The sequence below is a fragment of the Pteropus vampyrus genome, unplaced genomic scaffold, assembly GCF_000151845.1.
Source record: "Pteropus vampyrus isolate Shadow unplaced genomic scaffold, Pvam_2.0 Scaffold52, whole genome shotgun sequence".
Taxonomy (NCBI): Eukaryota; Metazoa; Chordata; class Mammalia; order Chiroptera; family Pteropodidae; genus Pteropus; species Pteropus vampyrus.
This window is the reverse complement of record NW_011888833.1, coordinates 2,717,335-2,722,530: the sequence shown is the minus strand read 5'-3', so window position 1 is coordinate 2,722,530 and position 5,196 is coordinate 2,717,335. Positions and strand designations below refer to the sequence as shown.

General features: G+C 44.4%; 1 long non-coding RNA gene across 1 annotated transcript; it reads right to left on the bottom strand.

The window, feature by feature from the left end:
- Nucleotides 1-3,232: 3,232 nt before the first annotated feature.
- Nucleotides 3,233-4,861, bottom strand: LOC111739657. Its single transcript, XR_002780334.1, has 2 exons — nucleotides 4,831-4,861; nucleotides 3,233-4,591 (listed from the first exon to the last, which is right to left on the bottom strand). It is a non-coding gene; the product is annotated as an uncharacterized LOC111739657 (long non-coding RNA).
- Between the last annotated feature and the right edge of the window lie 335 nt (nucleotides 4,862-5,196).

Below are 5,196 nucleotides of genomic sequence, written 5' to 3'. Positions count from 1 at the left end.
CTCTAATCCTTGACCTGGCAAATCTCTGCTCGTCTTCCGTGATCTGCTCGGTGTCCATGCTGGGAAGGTTGGCCTGATTCCCAGGAGAGCTGCTGGTCCCTTCAGCACCCCCTCCGCCCCCTGTGTACTGTTACGAAGTTGTTTACATGCCTGTCTTCTGCTAGGCTCCTTGAGTCTTATATATCTTTGTATCCCATGGAGTAGGGTGTTCAATTAAAGTGTGCTACAAGAAATAAAAAACCGAATTCATTCGATATTTATTAAGTGAGAACGATGTGCCGTGCACTATTCGAAGCTCTGGGCAAAACGGATGAATATCCACATTTTGATGGAGTTTACGTTTAAGTGTAGGAAAGAGACGTTAGTGAATTTCCGAAAAGTCGCTGGTGAGGGGGTAGGTATGCGACATCCCTCGATGAAGCAGGCTCGCTCTAGGAGCTGGGGCTGGAGGTCGGCACCCCTGGGGGCACGAGGCGGTCTGAGAGGTGAAAGCCTTCTGTCAGAAGGGAAGAAGAAAATGGGATGATGGAAGGAGGATCTGAGTGATGGTAGGATGCTGCCTCTCAGGATGGAGAAACAGGCCACAGCCAAGGAATGCGTGTGGCCTCTCGAAGCTGGCGAAGGCGAGGAAACGAAGCTCTTCCTGGAGTCTCCGGAAAGGAATGGAGCCCAGTCGACACCTTGATTTTAGCCCGGCCGATGGCTGGGGAATCGAATGGAGTGAATGAGGTCAATGCAGTTCCCCGCCTCGGGGAGATGATGGCGTCCTCCCCTCTCTCCACGTTGGAATCCCACGCACTTCAAGGTCAAGTCCAAACGTCGTTTCTCCTCCGTGAAGTCAGTTATCTCTTCAGGCGGAAATATCCTCTCCTTGAAACTACTGTTTGGCTTCCCTCGCCCTGCTCCTGTAGTACATGCCACCTAAAGAATGAGAACATCGTGGGGAAAGTTACTTCATCTTTGGAATATCGTCAGCATCGAAGGGAGCACGGTGAGTGAACGCATGGATGGACGAGCGAATGTGTTAAAGGCAGTATTAAAAAAAAACAAAAACAAAAAACACCCACTAACTGCCCAACCCGAACCAACTGTTTAAGAAAACATATTTGAGACATTCTCAACTCAGTATAAGCGACTGCAGTACCCTGAGGGGTGGTGAGGGGGTGCGGGGGAGAGTTCATTTATAAAGCAAGTGGGAATTAGAGGTGAAAAGGACAGATCGTGACGTCTCGTCCACGTGTTCATGACCTCGCTCCATCGCGGCACGTTTCTGAACTGGGCACAGGGAAGTAAAGCACTGCTTTTCGACAGTCAGAAATCCTTAAAAATGCTTCTGGGCCATTAGACAAATTCGAAAACACACACAGGCACAAAGAAGGAAATTAGATTTACCCATAAGCCACCGCTCACTGTTCACGTGTTCGTGTATTTGCTTCCAGTTTTTTTTTTTTTTTTTCCTCCCTCCGCATAGGGAGCCGGCTCTGGAGTTCTGGGGGGGCCTTAGGAAAGAACGTTGCGTTTTCCGTATTGAAGTAGCGTGGTCTCTGCCTTCCTCGCCAATGGCCCTCCCTCTTTCCTTTTCCTTGGAGCTTGTGGTAGCCCTTCTCCCACTGAACCCAGAGCTCTGCGACGGTGACCCTGATCTGAGTCTGCACTCTGATCGCTGGTCCCGACGTCACATCTCCGAGCGGGATCAGAGCCCTCGGGCTTCGAATCCACTGGCCTCGCCTCCTTGACTCTGTAACCGAGTTTCAGGACCAGATCTGATCTTGATGGTCCTTTTTTTTGGAAAAGAGCCTTTCCCCTTGGCATTAAAAAGCCTTTGGAAAGTGAAATCGAATGGTTACATAGTATTCTCTTGTACATTTGAGCATAATTAGCTTAACCCTTCTCCTAATATTGACCTTATGTTAGTTTCAAGTTGTCACTATTACGAAACACATTCTGATGAATATCTTTGTAAATAAACCTGTAACCATGTATCAATTACTTTCTTACGTCGGATACATAGAAATGAACGTATTGGCCTAACACATTTGATACATATTGCAAACTTGATTTCGAGAGGGTGTGTAAACTTAGACTATAGTGTCTGTCTCGTTGCCTTGTTGCCAACATTATGGGTTATTGTTAAAATAAAGACAAGAAGGAATTTAGGATAGAAAGGAGCTTTCTCAGCGTGATTGAGAGCATCTATAAAAAATGTCTGATCACATCCTACTTAATGGTGACAGAAGGCTTTCCCCCTAAGGTCAGGAACCCTGCAAGGACAGCCATTCCCATTGCTTCTTTTCAGTGGTGTATTAGTCTTAAATATTCGTTAATATGAGATACGTTAAACCACGGTGCATTTTAATTTGCATATCTTTGTTTTCTTTTCTCGTGTTTAAATTGGCACTTTGCATTTCCTCTTTTACGAACTACATATCTGTAGTCTTTGCCCACGCTTCTGTTGGTGGCCTGGGCTTTTAAATTTTTTTCTGAGCCTTCTAGATGTTTGTCTTAAGTACTTACTCCTACAAATCTGTAGTTTGCTGTTTCTTCTTGAAAGCCATATTTTTGCCATAGTTTATTTTATATATTTTTGTGATCAAAACTATTGAGTTTGTCTCTCTTTAAATTGCTTTGATTCTTAACCATTCCTTCTTATAGTATTGCATGCTGCTACAGAAACTATATGGCTTCTAGATTTAAGAACTACTTGAGTAGTTCATCACTCTATTATTTCCATAACAAATTTTTCTAAGAAAAAGTAGTTCTTACATCCTGCAACTGATGTTATTTGTGTCGTTTTAGTGCATCGATAAGGAAAAAATGGCTCAGAGAATTAACTTGCAACCTTGGTTCAAAGTCATAATGTATATAATTTATATTCGGTTCTGAGTAAGGTTCTCATCTATAAAACTCAATTAAAAGGATAGTAAGGTTGATAGTCAGGAATCATACAGGACCATAAAAATTCATACTAGAATTTCACAGGGAAGGATAGTTTAATTTGGACTGAAAGTTCACCTTACTAATTGTTCAAAATGGACACGGAGAGATGTCCTCTCCGTTCAAAAGGGCCTAAAGAGTAAGAACAAGTGGGAAGAACCGTTATTTTCATGGGCCATTTAATCAATAGTGTTTACTGAGTATATTGAGTATTGAATTTTCCAAAGGTTGTTAGTACACAAAAGTTTGTTTTTATATATATATTAGTCTGTTAGTTTATAAGAGAGACACTAAATAATGTTTTATTTGACTTTATTTGTAGCTTGATTCATGTCTAGTATCTCCAGGTTAATAGTTGGTGTTCCTGTATTTTTATTATACCTTATATTTTTTGTCTCGTAATGAGTTCGGATGTGAGTCAGTGGGACAAGATGTACCTCAGAGTAACTATTTTCCAGAATTATTGTAGTCATATGATGACTACGATGTTTATGGTACCAAAATTCTCAACATAAAACAAAGCGAAAGTCTGGATGAAGCTTTAAGAGAATAATTTAGACAAAAGCACACAAAAAGAGTCCTGGATTACTGAACTTCAAAAAGAATTCATCCATCAATTACGACTTCAAAACGCATGAGTGGAAACAGGAGAAAATGATACTAAACAGCGCCATCGGAAGGGGCTCTGAACACGTGAATTGCCAGGCAGCAATTCAAGCCCCAGGCAGCGGGCTTACTCTGCTTCTCCCACGCCCGGTTTGGTCCAGCCTTTCTAGAATTTTCTTTCTGTACATTCACGGTACCTGCACATAGCGGGGACTCGGTCAATGGTAGCTACTACGAACACCTTTTTGGTAGGTCCTTGAGGAACAGAATCAGCATTCGAAAAAGAGTATCAAGAGGGTGGGCTCCGGGGCCAGGCTGTCCAGACGCAAATCTCGCATCTGCTATGGACCGATCGTGTGACTTGGGACGTGGGCACCTAACCGCTGAGTGTCAGTTCCCTCTCGTTTAAAATGAAAATAGTAGCAGCATCATAGGTTTACGTCAGGACTACATGAGACAAGGCATCAGAAATATGCGATCTCTAGTGAGCATCTCGTATACCTGAGCCACTCAGCGCAGTGGGCATGAAAGTACCAGCAGCTGTCTATTATTTCCTGTCCATATCATCCTGCACGAGTAAAATGAAACACACAGAAACGCAGTCTGAGGGCTACTGAATCCGTGAGCATTAGGTTGAGACGCATGAAATAAATAAACACCCCTCCCCTCACACACAAACCGGCAGTTGAGAAACACGGAAATGAATTTCTCTCCCACGTAAAATGAGCCAGAAGGTAGGCAGCCCAGGGCTGTTCTAGGGGATACGCGATGATCTGGTTCCGAGTTGTCACTGACTCTCCCTCCTCACCGAGATGTCCCACAGTCCTGGAAGGTGGCTGACCCCAACCTCTGTGCTCCTTTTGCAGGCGATGGGGGTGGAGGAGGGGGGTGGGTGTGCCTTTAGCCTTTAAAAATATTTGCCAGTTGCATCCAACGCTTCCATTAACATTCCAAAGGCCAGAACTTGGTCTCAGTCACAGCGAGCTACAGAGGAGACTAGAAAATAATCTTCATTCTGGCGGATCCTGTGCCCAGCCAATAATTGGGGGTCCTAGAGCAACAAAGGGGAGGATAGGCATTAGGGCGGAAAACGGGGTTCCCTGCCGCAGCCTAGTGGGCAACAAACTGGCTCCGAGAGAGAAACTGGTAACATCCAAGAGAAATGAGGGCAAGCCAAGATTTATGGATTTGTTTTATCTGTTAAAGCAGGACTGTCAATGGTTTGCTTTATGCTTCAATCCTAAAAACCATAAAAAAGATTATGTTCTCGGCCCTCCTGGAAACGCTTACCGCTTACCGGAGCAGCCTTCCCATTCTGACCTTTGAGGCTTAGAGAGAGCACTTGGGAAGATTTCAAAGAAATGCCACCAGGATGACTAACCGCTCAAAACGATAAGACCCACGAGGATCTTTAAGGAATGGACATGAGTCAGCCAGGGAAAGAAATGGCTGGAGGGTGACTAAATAAGGATGTCCTGCCACGTAAAGGACACAGAGGAGGAGGAAGAGGATCCATTTGATGGCCGGCTGTTCCTCTCCACTAAGGACCAAGAGAAGGAAAAAGGGAAGCGGGAAGGACTTCGGGTGACCTGTAAGGACAAATGTGCTGATGGGGATGGCTATTAAAATACCGCACGTGGAGACGATGGGTTGGCA